Source organism: Petromyzon marinus, chromosome 5, assembly GCF_048934315.1.
Source record: "Petromyzon marinus isolate PM22_M1 ecotype Great Lakes invasive population chromosome 5, UKy_Petmar_22M1.pri1.0, whole genome shotgun sequence".
NCBI classification, from domain to species: Eukaryota; Metazoa; Chordata; class Hyperoartia; order Petromyzontiformes; family Petromyzontidae; genus Petromyzon; species Petromyzon marinus.
Genome location: NC_133671.1, coordinates 18263484 through 18286577, shown reverse-complemented (window position 1 = coordinate 18286577; position 23094 = coordinate 18263484). Strand labels below are relative to the sequence as shown.

At 45.4% G+C, this 23094-nt stretch overlaps 1 protein-coding gene and 1 long non-coding RNA gene across 3 annotated transcripts in view; both read right to left on the bottom strand.

Moving 5' to 3' along the window:
* The window catches only part of DTX1 (deltex E3 ubiquitin ligase 1), a 100916-nt gene that overhangs the window by 65131 nt on the left and 12691 nt on the right, over positions 1-23094 (bottom strand). The window lies entirely within an intron of this gene.
* Positions 13075-20764, bottom strand: LOC142918427 (uncharacterized). Its single transcript, XR_012937604.1, has 2 exons — positions 15976-20764; positions 13075-15944 (listed from the first exon to the last, which is right to left on the bottom strand). It is a non-coding gene; the product is annotated as an uncharacterized LOC142918427 (long non-coding RNA).

The following is a 23094-nucleotide window of genomic DNA, read 5'->3' as shown; positions in this document are numbered from 1 at the left end:
CGAGTGGATTCGGCGATTAATGTTACTTACGTAACCTCGTTATAACATGGCTTTCGCATGACCTCCTACATCCACCGGAGGCCCCCTGTATTCACCGCAATGTTCAATACATACATCGATTATTAAATTGAATGGTGACCGAGGATTGATCCAACGGGGGAGGTGAATCGTTAACGCGGCTCCATACAAAGGTTGCTTTCACGGCGATGCCACTCGTAACGTTTCCACGTAAAAAAATGGGGGGAGTGGGGGGGGGCGGGAATCTCTTGTTCGTAAAATAGCAAGGCGCTACAATTCTCTCGGCAGGGCCAGCCGGCCTGGACCACCGCATTACGCGACTTTGCATCCCGTGTGGCAGTCCGGGTGAATTATTAAGAACGCGAGACGACAACGACTGCTGACAGCCACTAAGGGCATGCACGGCGCAGGCTCCCGCGGAAACGGGACACACGGAAGACTCCAGTAGGGGAGGACGTGGAATCAGATGAGAAGGCAGCAGTTAGACAGGCCCCTTGCACGATGGGATCTAACAATAGCAAGAACAGACGACATTGGAAGAGGTGGAGGAAAGCCCGTGTCGACGGCACGTTCGTAAATGCAGAACGCTCCCTTGGTGATGACCCATGTTAGCACGGTACACAGCAGATTGCTGGAATGATGATTCGAGTGCTGGCAGACAAATTGGAGATGTGTCAATCGGTTGTCATGTTCGTCGAGCTGTTTGTCAGACACGGGATTAAAACACTGCTTTCTCTCTAATGTCTAGACCATCCTCCTGCTGGCACTGACTATGGCCAGGCTGACCAGATTCCAGCGACTTAGAGAAATGATGGGAAAATTAAAAAGCCCAATTAAAAAATATATATTTCTGCGAGAATGGCGAACATTCTTGATTTGAAGCTTTCGTGACTGCAGGAATCCATACTCTTTGGTTCTTTCGGTAAAGTCACGTAGGCATATGGCGAACATGTTATCACATTCCAGTGACAAATACCGTAGCAAATTCAAAACATCCGAGAAAATCAAAGTAAACCACAGAAAATCGCTCCTGTTAGAAGGAATTCGTGGAGTTAATTAGGAATGCATCACAAATTATTTTGGGACGGTATGTGAAGTACGCCATTGTCATTATTTAACTACAGTATACTTTATTGAATTGTATATAGGCATTGATATCCATACACAACCATTGCTAATGACTTAAATTACCATTATCATGCCCGATCAATGCACTGCTGGATGAAGGAAAACTTTTGATGCCGTAGCCATCCAAAGTTTTCCCACGATGCCACACCAGCTAATCTCATCACTCCATCTCCGCGGTGGCGACTCCCTAAGTGCCAATCTGTGACCAGCCTCATCCATCGGCCATCATCCCTCCCATATATTGACGTCTCCTGCCCAAACCCGATGACTATCGTTTCCTATACGATTGCCATATGACGTTATGAACTTGGGTATTTTCCTCGAATCAATGCGCTACGCCTCTTCCCGTCTCCCGCTGATTTCTAACAACGTGCGATTCTAACTTCGTTCGTGTCTGCGTTGTCGATGGGTGTCACTGCGGGTAGCACCCACCGATTGAAATAATTTCGTTTAAAAAAAAAATCGACATTTGTGCGTTGCCGTTCATCAAATTATAATTCGCCTCCTCTCGTTCAACCTCCTCATTTCATCACTTTGATCAACCTCTTCATTTCATCACTTTGATCCCGATCCACCTTCGCCGACTTCCCTAGGTATACGTATGAGCATAACGGTGGCCGAGGGGTGCAACATCTACTTTGGTACGTTTGTCATTTTTTTTATTCGCACCGCGAAACGAAAAACTACCGCCGACTGTTAACAAAAGCAGTGGGGGGGGGCTCTCAAGCGGAACACGCCGTGAGACGGAATGATGGTCCGCTGGTCAACAACAACAAAGGATTGGCAGACAGGGAATGAAACGCGTCCTGGAGGATACCTCCATCGAGGAGATGGAGCGATTACATCAGCTTGTCTGCAGGTGCTGAGTCAATTATGGCACTGTCACCGTGAGAGGCTGGTGGCGAACTGGGGAGACTTTCATCCAGCAGTGGATTGACCATGTCCGACGATGATGACGACGACGTTGATGGCAAACCTAGGGCAGCCATTAATTAAAGCCATTGTACGCGAGGGACAATTCCAACGGAGCGTGAGGATGTCTGAGAGATACCGCTCACTGCTCGCTGAACTTCTGAACCTTTTGTGTGCCCGACAACGACACAGTTGTTCACAGCAGCTCCGTCAGCCACGGTGGTTCTCACCCGGGGGATGCGCGTGGCGGTTCTCGCTCATACGGCCCCGTCTCCACGGCTGACAATGAGCAAACTCACTTTGCACCGCGGTGAATGAAGTTTGACCTCGGTGACCCTTTTCTTAAGTTCACCACCCCCTCCCCCTACCCCCCCCCCCCGAACAATACGAGTGTCTCATCTGCCCTCGCCATTTGCTATCGCCGGTAACGAATACGTGAGCCACGGAGTGTCCGCTCGGCTCGACTCGCCGCCTTGCTTGCGAGCCGTTTCTTCCAGTCTCGTTGTTGGTTTATCCTCAGCGAGCGATATTGCAATGTCTCGTTCATTATCATTTCTTACAGACGCACAGCAATTATATCATCATCGTCGTCATCAGACAAGGTCAATCCACTGCTGGATGAAGGCCTGGCCAAGTCTTCGCCATCTGTTATGATCCTGCGACGACATAATCCACCTCTCACCTGCACACAAAGCTGCTTTTACAATAAGCGACGCAACATTTACCCATTTGCCAAAGTTAAATAATAATGTATTTTTGGTTGTTGAAAATGAAGCTTTAATTCGGTGTATGAAAGGGAATTGGTGAATTATGAACATTGAGCCAACACAACCGAGCTCAGCTTTCACCCCCTACCCCAGGAGGGAAGGAAAAAAAAATCAGGTTTTAAAAGTAGGTCTGTCTTTGTAACAATATTAAACAAATCACGTTCCGCTCCATTTTGTCACGTAAATTAGAAAATCTCTCTCAAGCCCGCCAGCCTATCGACCTTCCAGAATGACTTCAGCCAGCAGCAGCTGTTTAAAGCCGCAAAACTCTTGACCGGTTTTGGTTTTCTTGTGCTCATCAGTAGAGTCGGACCTGCTCAACAAATACCGCTGGTTTACCAAGATGTTATTGGCGAGTTCTCTCTCTCTCTCGCTACACCATGGATTGTCCATGCAAGACAGAAATAGTGTGTGCGTGTGTGTGTAATACCCCTGTGGCCATGTGACCAGGACAATTGACCTTCCGGAAATCCAGCCGTAAAATCGAGTTTTAAAGTTTCACATAAAAACTCAACCCCAGCAAAGGTCAAATGTCGGCTTTGAAATGTAGAACATGTCGATGTTTGGCGAGGTTCAAACACTGTAACCTTAGCAACGATTACCCCCCTCCACCTCAATATCCATTCCAGGTTCCTATCGACAACCAACCAATATACCCACTGCATCACTGCATTCTATAACAGATAATAGATCATTATTGAGTTCAAATTATTCATATTATGATTATGCATTATTTATCTATTTAAAATATTTTAGCCAATTATATGTAGTCCTGTATACTGTATATGAATAACAAAACTTTAAATATTTCAACATTGCAATTTTTTAGTGCAACTGCAACAACCATACGGATGGACCGGTGGCACAATGGTTCGTACACTGAGTCCTGGCCACGGCTAATGTAAGCAGCGAGTTATAGGTGAACATGTCTTGGGCCCACCCCTTCACGAATTTGCATTAATTGCTAAAGCAATGATGCTGCTACATTTGGCAGTAGTGCACAGACACAATTGACAAAAAAAAAACAAAATAAAAGTCAAACTCGTCAACACCACTTTTGAAATGGAAAAAAATATATAATAGGTGACGTTTCGGGAAATGGCCCTTCTTCATATCCACATAAATTATGTATGTGCTATGATAACATTGCCGTAGAATGTAACAGGGGAAGTTTCGGACTATGGCCAGCCTTCATAGCATTTATGTGCTATGAAGAAGAGCCATTTCCCGAAACGTCATCGATGTTAAAAAAATATTATTTTAAGGCTACATTGTTATTGACGAACGCGTTGAGTTTTCTGCACTGGTAAATTATGGTCAAACAACACCCGATGATCGACTATCGATTGACAAAGGGCGTGTAAATCACTGAGTGTTTTTGCATCATAATAATGATAAACGAATTATTAACATAAAGAGGGTATAAAACATAATTATTTAACATAGACCCCTTATTAACTCATAATTAAATATCACGAATAAAACACGACAGATTAGTAACGTTATGAATTAAATCTGAATTGACTTCACAACGCGCATTACACCACTGCACGGCAAAATATTATTGATTGCTTCACCTTTATAAACAGCAGCTTCTCCGACAGCAGACACTCTTTGCATGCACACCAATGGCCAAAACATCTCAGGGCATGGGTGGGATCCTCATGCAAACGAGCCTTAAGACTCGTGAGGTTTTTTTTTTCTTCCTGGCTATAGAATTGCAATTTTTTTCGTGCCGAACCCATTGGGCCCGATGGTAAGAACAGGGCCCGAACCAATTCGCTTAACATCCCCGTCGGATATTGAACTCCGTGCTCACAGGGACTTAAAATCTCGACACGTTTTGCCTTTTCCTTGCGCTCAGAGATCTGACTTCCACCTCCACTGTTCACAAAGTGGGGGAATGCGTTTGGCAAATGGTCACTACAGGAGAACTCCTATTATCCGTAGCGGCTTCGGGGGGAGCAATATCGCGGATCTTTTTATCCGCGAATCTGTGGTGGGGGGGGGGGGGGATAATAGGACGAATATGGCTACGGGTAATAGGAGTTTTTAACAGACTCTAAAAGCATCCACGGATATTTGAATTCACGGGTAAAAAGAAATAAATTTTCTTCATTCTTTGTGGAATACGCAACTTTAAAAACTAAACAAAATGAAATTGCATATAAATACCACCAATCTTGGAGATGGAAGAGTGAAATCATGCTCGTGTGGAGGAGCCAGATGGATCGTTGCATCGCAGTAGACGGTTTTGGCTTGGTTCCTACTGGTTTATCTGTAAGGCAGACGGCTGGACAATACGACTGACGGAGCATATGCTTAAAGGCTTCATTCAACCTTAGATGTAAATATTTAATAATAATAAAAACCTTCTAAGGCCTTTAACTCTTGTGTCTACCGTTTGTCTATCATTACACATGTTTAAGGCACGCTAAGAGCCGAACCCGAATTAATCAAATGAACAATTAATGCTCACCGAGTCTCACGATCTGTTACATGGAGGGCAGACCCTGTGAGCACACGCAGCCTGATTGGAGGGCGGTGGGACGCTCAGATCTGATTTGATTTGGAAAAGGAGCGATATGGACAATGAGCGTTTGGGGAAATTAAGGGGATTGGTGGAGAGACGGAGAAACTTCCAGAAGGGTGGAGACGAGGGTATAAAAGGAGCTGGTAAGGTGAGTTTGTGGCGTCTTAACGGAGTCATTCCTGGAAGCTGTACGTGTTGAAGAGAAATAACGAACGAGTTACAAGACTTACCCGTGGAACTCGTTTACACGTGTACAAAAATAACCCTCGGACCCCCTAGCTCTCACCTACGCCGCACCAATAAGGACACCCTTATTTATCACTATACAGCACAGTAGCTGCTGCGTACACGACTCAGAACCGCCGTGTATATCCGTCTTGCTCAAATGAAAAACTCGACCACTCTATTTTTGCAAACATTAAAAAAATGTAAGCATAAACAAACAGCCAAAATAGCGCGCGTTAACGCGAGGATAATTGATTGACTGGAAAGCCACAGCCGAGCTGCTGCAAGCCGTGTAGCATGCGGGTTCGCCCGCATCCGTTCTGAGCCACTACCCCACATGCCGTCTCTAATCCTTTTAGAATTCTTAAAACGTACAATAAAAAAATATACTATCCACATAAGCCTGGCACCTCATTGGCTTTCTTTTGCCGCGATTTTATCCCAAATGTGCTGTCGGCATCGCGAGACGGAGACTCAGTTCGGACCTCTCACACAGCAGCACGGCATCTTCTTGTTATAGGTCAGTCCGCATAAATGGATATCACGAAGCTACCTCCCGAGATCCCTGTGAGTGACCCTTAGTCCACGCGGTCGGAGGCAGCACTTTCCCACTTGTCCTGCTATTTAGAGATAATCCAACCGATTTTGTTTTATTCTCTGAGCTGGAAATGTAGCCGAATTAGGTACCGAACCTAATTGTATTTAATGCTTATTTTGTGCAGCCATTGGTGGCTGGGCTAAAACCATCAACTCACGACACCGGAGAATTCGTTTTGGTCAAGAGCGGCTGCCTGAAACCCAGAATCTCAGCGGCCACTTGGTTTGATGCTCTAATCTCTGAGCCACCCAGCCATATGTGAACAAACTTATTCTTAACATTCAGCTAAAATAGCACCGATTACATCTCTGAAATACTATACTTTCATTGGCTGGTTGTCAAGCTTCTTGCACACCGATTGGCCAGCTGTCAAAATTTATAGGCGCTGATTGCTTAACCGTCCTCAAGAATGTAGCGTTCCCAGCACCAAAACGTCCATGCGTTTATCTATTAGTTTGACTGCTGTAACGGTGAAATATGTTCTCCCGTATCTGGTTGGCTGTCAGGCCGACTCAAGTTTCTGCGGTCTTGAACGAGCGGCATTAAATGCCAGGCCATGCCACTTTAACATCCGATTGAATTCACGTTATTATAGCGGTGGTCAACGTCAGAGAAAATGTTTCTCACACAAAATGGGGTTAACGCGACGCACACGCATCGCGGCGGGAAACGTTACGGTCGGGCAACGTGGCTCCCGTTATTTTTGCAGTGCTGTGCTTTGTAATCGCCGAGGCTATCAGATAAACGGACTCGTCTCCTCGGGGATAACGCTCGCTCGCCGCGGGATGCTCGTTAATTTCAAAACTTCACGCCGCTCGGAGCTGTGAGCCCCCTTTGTTGCTTAAAATGAAAAATGTTGGAATTGAAGGCATGGACGGATGGATGGCCTTTGTCTCTGGGTTAACGGAAGCTCGCCTGCGCACAGACCTCCATGCAGGACCCTGCCTGGTATCTCTTACAGTCTCACAGCTACTGCTTTCGATAGTCGCCCACAGTGGAAGGGCTAATCGTTTAAGAACGTGATTTCTTCTCGATTTTTTTTTCTCACTCTGGTTGCCAAGCAGCTCCGTGGAATGACATGTCAGCGACGCGATTTTACGTGAAAACAGGTCATGTCTGTCTGTGCAATCGAACCGTTGTCACCCATTCCACCTCGCAATGGTTACATCTTAATGGATTATAGAATGTGAATCATCAACGGTTAATATTTGTCTTTATGCCTCTTCATTCCAAACTAGCTTTCCGAAAACATCTTCCGTCAATCCCTGAGAATAAGCTTTTGAGCGTAGCGGTTTCATTTTTGTAAATGATATTCCTTACTTATAAATATGTATTTTAAGTTAGGTGCTGGATTAGTGACAGCTTCGACGATTGCATCGGTTCCAACCGACTCTGATGCTTTTATTCATGGGCGAGAAAGGGCACGCATGTACCTTAGTTAAAAAAAAATGTTTCTTCACAATCTGATTAAAGAGTGCGTAAATTGTTGATGGTTAAACAAAGCTTTCCGTCATCCAGAATGCTGAGGGGTCGTCCATAAATGACGTCACGCGATTTTGGCCGATTTTTCACCCCCCCTCCCCCCCTCGTCACACGGCGTCACAAAAAGTCAGACCCCCCCTCAAATATGACGTCACAAAGCTCTGCCCCGCCCCCCCCAAACCATATTTCCAGTTTGAAAATAAAACATGCTTCAAATCACTTTAAACTATTGTCATTGTCGTGCGTATTTAATGTAGCGCTGCACTCTGATGTTGTAGGAGAAAACACGTATTAAAAAGGAGGCGTTGGAAAGCTGAAATTTAGCATAAAATTCACTTGAAAATATTCAACGTCTAACTAAAACTGCAGATGTTCAGAATATTGCATTGAAATTATCTTATCATTATAAAATATTAAAATGAATTATAACTGTAAAAAATTCATTGAAACGTGGTAGTAGAACGAAGCAAAAAGGAGAGTACAATTATAACAATCACATATTCATTCCACAGAATGAAAAGCCCTAGTAGAATCATTAAAATGAAAATGTTTAATAACAATCATTCAAAAAATTTACAAAATGCTCCTTCATGGAATAAATAAAAGGTGACCTTAGTAAATGTAAATAATAAAATAGTTAATAATTAAAATTAATCAAAATTAGTGTTGTTATAACAATTATCTTGTTTATATTTATTTAAAGTTTCGCATTTTGATGTGACGTCACATTTCTCAAACCCCCCCTCGTCACACATCGTCACAAATGTCTGACCCCCCTCTCCCTCCTAGGTGTGTGACGTCATTTATGGACGGCCCCTTACGTACGTGGTCGCCCGTTATTCTGTTCCCGATCATATTCTCGGATTTACCGATGACGTATGACTATGTTCGTGGTCGCCATAAAAAAAACGCTGGAAAATGAAGAACTTATAAAGATAACTCGACAAAGTTGGTCGTACGATAAACGTGAGCAAAAACATAAAGCTATTCACAACAAGTTCACTAAACATCTGAATATATCTTTCCGAGGGACACAACTGGAAAACCAACTTCCAGGTTTGTACATCTAGGAGGGTCAATTGAAGGTTGACGTGGACCAATAGGAGACAGAGGAGAACAAGTTCGGGTGAAATTTTGAAAACTGAAGTTAATTATAAAAGTAAACATAAAATATACCGAAAAAATATCGTTTTTTTATCAGTGCATACATGATCGATGGGCTCAAAAAACGTGGGCATTGATAAAGAAAATTAAACAAACACTGATGGGATTTACACCGAGAGACAGGAAGAGGAACACATGGATAAGAAAGCGTATGCTGGTTAGAGACGTTATGCTGACTTGAAAACAATCCGTGGGCTTGGGCAGGACGTGTTCCAATGAGGACGATTGCCGGTAGATGAGACTAACAATGGAGAGTAGCCCATGGAGGGACCACGCCTGAGAGGACGGCCCCTACGGAGATGGAATGATTAAATCGGCTCGTGTGCAGGATCTACATGGATCGTCGCAGTTGGCGACCACGAGAGATGGACATGGCTTGGGGGGGGGAACTCCATCGTGCAGTGGATAGAGCATGGCCGTTCGCTGTTGATTTATCAACGAACGTGATTTTCTTTCCATGTTCAATGCATTTCCAACCCTTGAAATGCCATTTTGTTTTACCTGCTTTTACAATTGTATTATAATATGCTCTCTCCGAGATCACAACAGAATACCGGAAGCACAGCGATTTTTAATTCCACGTCAACAAAATTGCAACCAAAATTGCTTTGCCAGAATTTCCAAAGGATTTTTTGTAAAAAAAATACAATTTACAGCCTTCCCATCATATCGGATACTTTGCTTACTAGTTGAGGTGCGTGTTTGTCTTCTTAATTAATTTTAAAAGGGTTTCGGTATCAGATCAATAGAGTGCATCTCGTTTGTTTTTGCAAAAAAAACCCCCAATAATTTCCCAGCGGCACGCAGAGCATGCGTCGTAGGGCTTGTCTACCACGGTTCCCGCAGCATTCATTGAAATTGTTGACGTCACCGGAATTCGACGCGGGCGTTAACGCCGCAAATTAAAAAATGTCAAAGCCACTTGCCAGTGGGATCACGGCCACTGGCAGCGAGTCGGTTGGAACCGATGCAATCATCGAAGCTCTGAGTAATCCAGCGCCTAACTTAAAATATATATTTATAAATAAGGAATATCATTTACAAAAAGTGAAACCGCTACGCTCAGAAGCTTATTGACAGGGATTGTCGGAAGATGATTTCGGAACGTTAGTTTGGAATAAAGAAGTATAAAAACAGATATTAACCGTTGATGATTCACATTCTAGGGTTGCCACCTGCTGTGGCTTTTGCACCAGGATCGTCCCTTATCAGAGGTAAGCTGTGTCGAGAAATCTTCAAGGCCTCGCGGGACATTACAAGTGGCGGAGTTTTTTATCACTTGCATTAACAATACACCGTTCAAGGCGACCCATTAACGTGCAGTTCACCAGTCGTTGGTTTTTTTTTTAATGCGAGATAAAAATGTTCTTCTTCTCGTGATGCCAGTGGTGGTGCCGGTCCATTGGGCATAGATTATTTTGGAAGCACCCTCTCCTATAGTTCATATGGACAAGAGATGGACATATGGACCAGAGATGTACAGAGATGAGAGTAAAAGTGGGCACGTTACAGTGAGCAGATGCAATGAGATTAGAGAAAAGCGCTGTAGGGATGATGGGAATTAATTATAATTGTCATGTTAATTGGCATTTTGTGTTTGTCAGGATCTGAAATGGAGCTCTTATTTGGTTGCATCCCTATAGATTTTTTTGCAATGAATTTGGGCTTCGCGCGACAACTTGGGATCCTAAACCCTTGGCTCAATTTTCTCATGGCGAGCTCAACAACCGGAATGAAATTTGTCGGGGTTTTTTTTTATCTGTTTGTTTATCCCACGGCGGTGGCAAGCAACCCGGACGGACGCGGGCCTGACGCAGCTGTGTGCGCAGGCGCGAGCGAGCGTCCCGCACACCGCTGCCTCGCGGCGATTAAAGCGCCGCTCTCCCCGCCGTTTCTTCTCCCCATCGCTCCGGTGATGAAGTGGCGGCACGTACGCCCGTGACACTTTCCATCGGGCACCGGCAACGGTTGGGCAGTGGCGCGGGCGCTTCGACACTAAATCAAAGTAGCAACCGCCGCTTCTCCGGCGGCGGTGTTTTTAATCCCACGTGCGGCCTCGCGGGTGATCGTCATAGCCAGTGGCGACACCAAGAGGCACCACTTAGCAGGCCGCGACTTAAAATACAATGTAAAAGGCGGCACCATCCCCAACCCCATCAACCGCGGGTGCGTCCAAAGGCGCTCCCGAAATTGTCGCATTGTGTTTGGTTCTTGTAGTTAGTTGCACGTCACGCATTCATTGTACCACTGGTTTTTCTTTTTTTAGACGAATGCCAAAGTATGATTTTAAATCGCCTCGTTAACTTTGTCGTCGTCAATTTTTTTGTTTGTTTAAGTTCGTGTAGTTAGTTTAAATGCTGAACAATGGACTCGACAGATCCGGTCTACAGGATCAGTCAATTTAGTCTGCTTGCGGGGACAACAGTGGGTGCCCTAGAAACAGACCGGTGACCACCATGGAAATCGAGAATTTTCACCACTTGGCCGAGGGATGGCTGTCACATGCAAACGAGCCCAACCCAATATACGCGTTGCGTTCACGAAATTTCGACCCGTTTTGTTTGAGTTGCCGTATTGTAGCATTTCGGTGCGAAGTTTTAATGCAGATGAAACGAAACGCGTGAAGATAATGAGTAGATTCATCGGGATCGTGGCATTCTTTTGTATACACTTAGGCACGGTCCCGTTTAACCCCTCCAATGTCACGATTCAAGCGGGGATCGTTTCGTGTCTAGGTTCGCTGTCTAGTTTGTACTCTGGCAATGTGTAAACATTTGTAGCAACCCCCAAAGGAACGAGGAACGACGGTCAAAATAAGCGCGTTACAAATGCAGGCGTTGCATTTGCAACGCGATTGTTACTCAGATGATCTCGTCAGATCTCGGAAGCTAAAGCGGGGTTTACGCATGGACGGTGCTTATATGGATGCGTGGCTATCATGCAACACACAGCAGGCTGTAATGGGCTTCGGCGGTGGCGTCACAGAGGGCAGTGACAGCTGAATCCATTGTTGCACCGCGCACTTCATGCTGCCCCCTCGCCTTCGGCAGCCCGCACTGCCCCTCCCCTCACTGCCCCCTCGCACTGCCCCCCCCCCACTGCCCCCCCCCACTGCCCCCCCACTGCCCCCTCCCACTGCCCCTCCCACTGCCCCCTCCCACTGCCCCCCCCACTTCCCCTCTCACTGCCCCCTCCCACTGCCCCCTCCCACTGCCCCCCTCACTGCCCCCCCCACACTGCCCCCCCACTGCCCCCCCCACACTGCCCCCCCCCACACTGCCCCCCACTGCCCTCCCACTGCCCCCCTCCACTGCCCCCCTCACTGCCCCCACACTGCCCCCCACTGCCCCCCCCCACTGCCCCCCCCACTGCCCCCCCCACTGCCCCCCCCCCCCCCCACTGCCCCCCATGTCGTAATCCCATGCACGGGTGGGGTGTGGGACGCCTGCGTCACAGTGATGGGGGGCGGGGCAGTGTCACGGTGGCGGAGGGAGACGGCCCAACCAGGGCCGTGAGCAGTCCCGTCTCCATGGCGACCGTGACCCGCATGATCCTGCGGCATTGTTCATTTTAAAGGGGCCCGACGCGCTTGCAGTGAACAGCACGTGGCCAGGTCGGCACAAATAATAATAATACAGTAATTACAAACAAAATAAAAATGCGGATATTTCGCCCGTGACATTAAACGCAATTGCGTTTGCAAAAATGTAAGTTACGGTTGGGATTTTTTGCGTGTGTTTTTTTTTACGCAAAAAATATTTTAATGTGCAATTTGCCGCGATTGTATCACGACGAAAGCGTGTAATGGTCCCCATATCGGAACTTGCAATCCCAGGAGGCTACTTTATCGATGTCATTATTTGTCGATTGGCAGTCTGCGTATGGTGGGGGTAAAGTGTGGGTCCTCGCACCCCTTACCAAGTTGTCTGGCCGTCGTGGAAAGAGTAGGCCAAGTGCCGTTTAGAGGGGCTTTCTAGAGCTCCATCTGTGGTAGACAAGCCCTGCAGCCAGCAGCGATTAAGCACATCTTGAATCTTCCATACGTAAGAATAGGAATCATATCCGCATTGACCACAATACTTGTGGTCAGAATGCAAACACAAAACACACTCTGATAATATGATGCATTGTCCTTGAAACTGATTGGTCCACACCAGAGACAGCTTTCTTTTGAGCCTCGTTTCAAGCGGTGTTAGACCAGAGGACGCCAAAAGGCGTACAGCTCAAAGACATGTCTTGAGGGTTTCATTATGGTCATAAATGCTGAAGACTGAGTCACTAATACAGCGTACTTCGCACGGCATTGATTCCATAACAATGGTCATATATACCGACTAAGTAAAATCCATTTATATATAATAAAAATCTATATAATTGCACCCTTTTGCTGCGACTTTGTAAACGGTGGCATACAGTAATACGGAAATAAGACAATATACATTTTAATATGTTCACTCTGAGACCTATACATTTAATAACACTCGCTTCAACACTACAGTTTCACCTACAAAATTTAAGCTAATCATCCTCAAGAGAATACGTACAGGCAATACAATCAAATCCAATCATTCCTTTAAGCTATACGAAACCCACTGGGTACCGAGACTCTTTTACAAGGCAGACCTTAAAAAGGTACAGCACCGAATAAGCATAAATGAAATAAAAACTGTAACATTCGTGCAAAAATTGTATTATATAAGTCCAAGGTCGAATACCCGCCATGACCAATTTATCGGCCACACCCAGTACATTAATTCCCCGCTTTACGTCGGCGGGGGGGGGGGATGCGTTCCGGAAAGGTGCGACGACGAATCTCGAAACGACGTCGATCAAAGCGATGTACACGGAGTTCTAGGTGGTGGAGGCGAAGGCTGAGAGGCAACGGATAGCGAGAAAGGGCGCACGATGCTGTCAGTGGACGTAAGTTTTTTTTTTGGGGGGGGGGGGGGTTGAGGTGACGCAAATCAGGCAATGGAGTGAATGATACAGTGACGACGTGTTTGCGAAACGACGTGAAAGGGGGAGACGTAAAATCGGGGAATGGCTGCATTTGCCCAAGATTCTCTAAAAGTTCACATATCAGCCCACTATACGTCAGTCACAGCCAGTCGGATATGCAACATCGTCCTGTACAAATGACAAAAGTACTTGGGGGTTGAAGAATTCATCCCCAGCCAGCCCGCGTGATTTAATCAATTATCACGATTCGATTCAAGAATGTATTATTTTATGAACACCGAGATGAATGGTGACAACCTCTATTGGCTGTAAGTATGGGGTTGTCGTCAACTAGTTGATACTTTATTAAACCGCTGTCTCCCTACAAAGCATATAAGAGTTCTGCAGTAAACACAATTCAATAACACCTTCTCATGCAACAATGTTTGATAATAAAGCAGACTCTTAGAGTGTTGATAAGGTCTAGTGTGAAGTGACTTCACAAGTAGCTCCGTGGCATAATTTTTGCTCTCATTCTCTGATTATAAATGAGAATGTCCTCTTTTTTTTCTCCAGAACAGCCTCACAATGAGTCTCAGGACTCTCCTTCAGGAGGGGCTCTGCTGCAATTTTGGATGTTGGCCATTTTTTCCGAATGAGTGATTTGGCTTCTTGTGGTAAGAAAATAACTAAGAACCCGGAGAGCATTTGTCATGCAATGCGTGGAGGGGTTGACATGCGGCACTGCCATATCCTGGACATACTTCGCAGGGCCACGCAGATAACACCTGGGAATCCCTGGTGTTCACCCATCCCAGTACTCACCAGGCTCAACTCAGCATAGCTTCCCGAGGTCCCACAAGATCGGGTGAAAAGAGGATCATCTGGTCATAACCAATTTGCAGTCCGCCGATTGATTGATTTTACATGCAGTTATGTGTATATATATGAAAGCACCAAATACAATATTCGCCTGGTATTACATTTTTCACCGTAAAAAAACAAAAACGAATCTATTTGCTTTTTTGTCACAACGAAGCTATTTTAGTTGCACAACTGCAGCCACTTGCATTGCTGGTGGCATACAATCACAAATCTAAAGCCTCCGCCACGTTGCCATTCACGTTTCAGAGCAAGCTCACTGCCCAAAACGTTCTCCCCCTACAACATCACAGAACCCTTGTGTGTGGCATGATTTGCCCGCGCCTCATTATCCGCGCGTCTGGAAAAAAAAACTGCCGATTATCTGCAGCCCTATTCTTCCTGTTATCCAAGATAATCCACAGTATTTCCACGGATAAGTGGAGTGATGGCGTGAATAACTTTGCGTTTTAATAGGATGCGAAAAAAAGCAGATTTTTATGCAGTCATTGGTGACTTTTCATTAATTACTCACAGCCCTTTGTCAATCTGTTGCTAGATTAATTTCTACCCACACCGTATCAGTCATGGGGATTGTTCGACTATACTTTACCATGCTGGTCAGTTCAGGTTGGTGAAAGGGGAGGGATATGCCAGTACCGGTTCACATATTATTTATCACTTGACACTGATGTTAGCCGTGAATTTGACTCGGTTCATAGCACAGTACACTAACCACTGGGCCACCGCTCCACTTTAGTTTTGTTTTCGGCAGTGGAATAACGATGAGGAAATTACATCACGCTGTATATCCTGGAAGCTACTCATGATGCAATTTTCAGTTTCATGTAATCCCCACTATTCAAAGCATCCATTCATTAATTACATTTGAGAATTATTATTATTATGAATACTCTACAAAGTATACTTTAGATGGAATACATGCACATTTCGCAAAGGACACCATAGCGAAAATACATATTTTGGAGGGTTTTTTCCATAGCCATTTCAATTCAGCCTCTATTTCATCTTGGTGATGATCACTAACTCCTACTACTGCCCCCGATACCCGGTAAGATTCCCACAGCTGAGAAGTGATCAGGTAGCACTGGAGTAACAAGCCATGACGGCCAGATTCGATCGAGCCGCGCATCTTGGTTTTAGCCACCAGCGATATAAACTGGGTTCTCAAGTCTGCTTTTCACTTACATTAGCGTCCAGTACTGCATTTGTTTGCATTCTGACCACAAGCATTGTGGTGAATGCAGACATGATTCCTTGTAAAAGGTTTCAGTTTGGTGTTTGAACATCTTAACACCTGTTTTGTTGCCAGAAAAAAGGGGAAAAACCTATTATCATATTTTGGTACTGGCAAAGGAGGTCCCATGATCTAGATGCTCACCCCAAGCTCTCATTACTCTGATAGTGCATTGTCTTTGGGCTGTGTATGCCTTTTGGCGTCCTCTGGTCTAACACCGTTTGAGACGAGGCTCAAAAGAAAGCTGTCTCTGGTGTGGACCAATCAGTTTCAAGGACAATGCCACATATATTCTTCGTTCTTTCGGTAAAGTTACGTAGAAGGGAAACAATAAAATATTGTTTTAGATTTTTATTATTTTATTGTTTCCCTTCTACGTGACTTTACCGAAAGAACCAAGAATATGAATCCCTGCAGTCACGAAAGCTTTAAATCAAGACAATGCATATATTATCAGAGTATGATTTTTGTTTGCATTCTGACCACAAGCATTGTGGTTAATGCGGACATGATTCCTTGTAAAAGGTTTCAGTTTGGTGTTTTAACATCTTAACACCGGTTTTGTTGCCAAAAAATAAGGGGAAAAACCCATTATCTGAAGAATAACGTTAAAACATTTTCGACCCACTGCCATGCCACAGACATCTCTAGAAGAAGGGCTTGTGGGGAAGTTCGTTTAAGGCCGAGTCGATTCCAGAGGATGCCCACGACCAGTTTAAGAAACCACTCATCACTGATGTTTTGCCATCACCAGGTATTGAACTCCCTTCATCAGGTTTGTGGCACAGTGTGCTGACCGACGCACCACCGCTCCCACACAATGTACAAGTTGGCACACAGACGAACAAAATCAAAGGAACGCAAGTGTACGTGTGTGAAGCCTGAGCAAGGCTAAACTTGTTGCTTTCTCGAGTGGCGTTTCACGTGGCATCGCTCAGGGGACAAACGCACACTTGACCATTCAGAAAAGCTGAGTTTGGGCAGAACATAGTTCGGAGGAATGATTGGTCGTGGATGAGGCCAAGCGATGGAATGGCAGCCAAAGGAGGGAATCAGATGATCACCGTGCATATGGGAGATTAGGTCGGCTCATGCACGGGAGCGAAATGGATTGTGACCGCGCAGGGCCATGAGGGATATCAATGGTGTGGCTAGGTCTTCATCCAGCAGTGGATAGGACAACGGCTGATGAGTGTAATGTCGTTGTGGATATAACCTTCCATGGGCCGTTCTGTAACACACGTTGGTTGCGCTGGTCTGCAAAAAAACATTCCGAATGGCTCCCTCGCCTTTGTGACACAATGCCGAGAGCACGATTGGAACAAAATTGGGATAAGGGGGGGGGGGTAAGAGGCAAGGTGAGCTATTTATTGGGTAAACTCACAATGGCACATTACTGCTGCTATAAGGGCATCCTATTGTGTAGTGGGTCACATTCACCGTGCGGTATTGCGGATCCTTGTAGTCCCTGGTGCAGTGATAAACCGTGCTCAGTGGGGAAATGACTGGATTTAACAAGGTATCTCACAGGCTTTAAGGCCATTGACCCCCCCCCCCACCACTGTGCGGGGGTGGCTGATGGTGGCTCAGTGAGACTTTTGGGCTTGGTAGAGGGTGAGATTCAGCAAGGGGGTGGTTGGGGGGGGAGTTAGCTTGAAGCGTGATCAATATTATAGGAAATTCCATTTGTCCGCCTGCGAGGAGTCATTCTGCCTCAATTACTCACGTCACTTCCTTGAGTAAAAATTTATAGTCCGCTCACATTAGGGTTCATTCTAGCCGACTACAGAGACACACGGTCCTGAGTGACATCAGCATATTATAGACTATAGATGACTATGTCGACTACTTAAACACTTTTTTTGTTATTTGAGCTACAGTATATAGCTCTTTTTTCAGAAGCGCATGTTTCTAAACGTGGAGGGAAATCCGCGGAGGACCCGGACAAAAACCCACGTGACCACCAGGAGAGAGACACGCAAACTCCAAATGTACAGCAGGCGGCAGGGTCGGGATTGAACCCGCAGGCTCCGTGTATACCAGGCACAGTAGATAACAACTCACCACCGTGGCGCCCAGGAACGTGGACTGCGGTGATAAATCGTGAGGGACGTCACGATGCATCGACTAGTCTGCAGTATTGCCCTTACGACGCAGGACTCAAATGGCGGGTGTAATAATCGATTGTAATTTGTATACCCTGTATGTGGTGAGTTCACGTGACTGCTGCTGCCACTAACATTCGCCACAACACAAGAGAGCCAATTGTTGAATCGTATCGAGATCCGAAATCTTGAGGATTCATCGAATAGAGGAGCACGCATCATGACTTATTGTTTTATTACGCTTGGTTGCCGAGGAAGGCCTCGCTGGGTCTTGAGACGCTTTTTCAGGGGGGTCCTGTCACGTTTTTCCGCAGTGGGGGCGATGTTGCTGCTGCTGTGTCATCCCAAATGAGTAATTTGCAGGAAACTTTTCAGCATTGGGATGTTTGGCCAATATCAATCACACTGTGGCTATTTGTTCTTGTTGTTGCTATGCGAGGGAACCGGAGCGTCCCAAGAAAACCTGTGCAGAACAGGGGGAAAACATACAACCTGCACACAGAAAAGGCACCCAAGCTTCGGGATCGAGCCCAGATCTTTCGTACTGCGGGGCACGAGTGTTACCACTGTGCCTCCTCTGCCACCCAACAGGCCTAATACGCCTCGAGTCTAGTGAGACACCACCCCTTCAATCACCGATCTCGCTCACTGCCGGCTCCCTCTAAAGCAATTTTTCTAATAACGCCTAAAAATAATGTCAAAACACCAGAGCTTACAATTGTCTGAAATGAAGTCACATTTTCCTCAACATGTAATGCCAGAGAAATGTCTATTTTGCGACTTGATGAAATCCACGAGAAAGCCTTTAAAGTATTTTCAACTCGTGTACACATCTTTTTGCGGTAATTACAAATATAGAAGGCCTAAAAAGGGACATCTCTATTATAACAGCAAGGCACAATGTAACCCATTTTACTGATGATGTCTAATGCAAATAACGTAATAGCAGCTCGTTTCTTCGTGGCACGTGTTTGTGTTCCCTTAAACATCATGACAAAGTGTTGATTCGCCAATGCCTTTGTTTGAAGGTGGCACATTTATTTTGCAAATAAACCACGAAGTGTACCATCGATTTTAATTGGTATAGTCATATGCACGAGATACACACGCCGGGCAAGACGAAGACTAATTTTCCATTGCAGTGACTTTCAAAGGTTTAATAGCACGACATCACTTTTGATTCATGCCTATTTGTGAAGGGAAATTAACGTATTGAAATTTCATTTCAACAGAAATGCGGGTTCTTACCACTACTGTACGATCGTATCCTCCAGATTATAAAGACGCTTCTGAAAATCAAGACGCACCCGAAACGTGTGTCCAGTGAGTGTCAAGAAATGTACAAAGATCTGGTCATGCATGCCCAGTTCCCAGAATAACAGGAGGCTTTTGCTTTAAATTATAGGGAAGGAAAACGCATCGTGACACGTGACGTGGCAATGCACTATGCGATGCCACAAATCCACACATTTACAGGAGCCGACCTCCTTCACTTCGTCTTCGACGATGTGGCCCATCCTCTTGAGGCACATGCTCTCTATAGAAACGGGCAGCTAAACGAAGGTGTACAGTGAGCGTATAAAAGAAGAGGATGATATAGTGCACTTCTAGGACGCAGCAAGTGATGACATCTGACGAGCGCACACATTCCTCACTTTGAGTATGTTGTGTGAACCGATTGATGTATTGGTGATTCGTGTCTTCACAGAAAGGCTGTTTCCACAAATTGCTTATCTACACATATATTTTTTGCCAATGTTTGCCTACGAAATGTTCGCAGAAGTTAAGTTTCCAGTAACGCATGAACAAAGTGCCAAGATTTGTCAGTTTTTAAGCATATTTACACGAAACATTATACACAGTACACAACAGCAAGTGTAATTTATCTCTTATTTTTAAGTTTATCCCTTTTTTTAACCAACCTGAACATTTCTGGAACTGCTGATACGTTTGTGTATTGGGAACAGGGGTAGAGCCACAGGGGGGGCTGGGGGGGGGGCTGGGGGGGCCCAGCCCCCCCTGAAATTTTGGGAAAGTCGGTAATTGGGATAACCGGAAATCCGGCTGCTACAAAATGCTGCAGGCTGCCACCTTGTGCTGCCCTGCAGGCTGCTTGAACGGCAGCCTTTCGAACTTGTTAGCCACATCAGCGGCTCCGACCTATTAATAAACTCCGCGTCCAAATCCAATAAAATTTGTTTTATACATTTGTGGCGCCCATTGGAAACATTACACACTGGATATCTCAGAATATGGAAGTCAGCTCCCCCAAAGTAAAAATCCTGGCTCCGCCCCTGATTGAGAAGGAGGAGTTTGGGCTCTGTGTGAGGCTCTCACTGGTGCCCTGGCTGTTATCTTACACAAAAAAGTAATAAAAAAAAACTTTTTTGAAAACACGCTTTCATTAAATGTACCGTGCTAGTAATGGAAGAACTCCACGACTCCAGGAAGTGGCCACGAAGCTTTCCATAACGTAGGGGACCGTGGACATTTACAGCCAACGTTAGTTGAGCGTGGACAATTAGAGCCAAGCCAAAACATAACATAAAACACAATGTTTTAAAATATATGTTTTTAAATTTCGATTTAAAGCTTTCGTGACTGCAATGATTCATCTTCTTTGGTTCTTTCGGTAAAGTCACGTAGAATGAGAATAAAATAATAAATTGATAAAATAAAATAACACAATAATATTCTCACGACGTTTCGGCCACAACACAAGCGGCCTTCATCAGGTGAAGGGGCGAGACTGTCTGGTAGGACAACACTCCAGCGCTGTCCTACCAGACAGTCTCGCCCCTTCACCTGATGAAGGCCGCTTGTGTTGTGGCCGAAACGTCGTGAGAATATTATTGTGTTATTTTATTTTATCAATTTATTATTTTATTCTCATTCTACGTGACTTTATCGAAAGAACCAAAGAAGATATATGTTTTTTATGATAGAATATAGTATTGTCATCAGTATAACATCAGTATACCAAGTTTGCAGTCGATACCACATTGGGAAGTGGGTTAAAATTGAGTTACAATATTTCAGGATACGACACCAACAACAGAGTGAGTTAATAAAAACCGTGTCAAATAAAAAAAACCTAAAATCGGAGCCCTCTCTTGCATCGCTGCCTCGTGTAAGCGTCGTGAAATATTTTAACAAAACATTAAAGTAATGCGCCCTAGGCCCCAACAGCCATCTGGTACGTGGGCACACTTGGTGGCTCAGTTGTGGAGCAAATACGTCCTGTGTTTCGGCAAACGGCTGCTTTCAAAGAGCCCGCTGTCTCTAAATTTGGCACCGTGCCCCCTCCCCCCGTTGTTCCGAAGACATCCTTGAGGCCATCAGCAGAACCGTCAACGAGAGAGCATGCTTGGGGGGTGGGTGGGGGAACCGCATGCGAGTATTACAAGCAACGCTGCAACACTGACTGCGGGGAGCAGAGATGACGACAAGAACTTCGGGCAATTAGCGGCATGTGGGGCGTGGCAAGGCGGGGGTGCTCGGCCAAGTGGGCTGGGCGAGATCCACAGGTGGAGGTTGTTGGGATGTTCCAAAAGCAGAGTCGTCGGCTTTCGATCCCCGTACGGTTGCCTCTACCCTGCCTCATCCAATCCCTTACCCCTCGTGTGTCTTCCCAAAATCCCAGCGGCCGACAGTCTTGGATCTTCATCCCTTCCTTTAAAAAAAAAAAACCGGCATTTCCTTTAACATGCCTCACTTCATCTGTCCTTGTTAACCAATCCACTTCGAGGTATTGTCCCCCTTGCCCTAGATCGTCTTGAGTAAAGCACAAGTTCGCCAAGCTCCCTCGTCTCATTACAGGTCTCAAGAATGTTGCCTTATCGGCATGCCAGTTTTCATCAGATTTTAGAAGATAAGCAGGTTTGAGCCTGGATAGTGCTTGAGATGGGTGACCACCATGCCCAGCAGATTCACATCGGCTGTGGGATTACGTGGTGGGGAGCAGAGAGCAGTGTAGCAAATTCCATCGTTGTACTACACTTCTATGCTCACAGATCCATGGTTCCTACCTTCACCAAGCCACATTGATCAGCGTGGTAATGTATGGTCACATAACCGCAATTACCTGCCAGGTATAAGAAGGCCCTCAACCCAGCAGTGCTTTGGCAAAGAGCTGTACATGTACATCGCCATACGCGTTATAATTCCAAGACTTTGGCAAACGAATAGAGCCTAAGAAGAACAAAGCAAATCATGCCAAAATTTGGTCACGATGAAAACACAACTTCCAGCACCTTCAACGCCACCCCCATCTCCCCTGATGCTACGTACAAGCACCTGGGTACGATTCATGTCTTAAATTGACACTACAAATAATTACATTGTGGGATAATAGTGCAAGGGACGATTAATGCGCGCCCAGACGTGGACGAGGCTTCAATGTTTATGAGTTGCGCGATGCTCACGGGGGGCGGCCTTTGGCCTCTGCGACGCGGTTAAAGCGCAGAAGGCAATTCAAGCGAAGCCAATTTGTTGTTGAACCGCGGGGGCTGTCTCCATCTCGTGCTTTGAGACAACCGAGGGCCATGCAAAAATCAGTCAACGTCTGCCTGCCAGATCAGAGTGAAAAAAAATAGATATTTAAACCTCGCATTGTGACGATCCATTAGCTTCTCCAAGCCACGCACCGGCCATAAGACCCTTCTCCCGTCACCCCCCCAACCGAAACTCGATACCCACTTGATAAGTCTAATTATGTTTTGAATAATGTACGAAATTCGAAAAAGAATCGTGTGGAAGGGGCAGAATGTTGTACGAAGCATTTGCATAACTACTGTATTCAAGTGCATCACACGCAAAAATAAGTATGCTGCTAGGCAATAACAAAAATATCATACGGGCAAATAAATTTATACTGCGTTGCCGCATTTAAAATGTTTATTTTCTAATTGGTTTTAACGTGCTGTCGATGTTCATGATACAGAGGTTTTTTTGGGGGGGGTTATATTGTGTAAATAACATAACATCTATGGATATTGGTCACGAAAGCCTACGTGTTAAACTGACTAACCTCGCTATAGGGAGGATACTTTTCTTAAAACCACAAAATTGGAGAAACTCCTACGTGACAACCCTTACTAAATGTC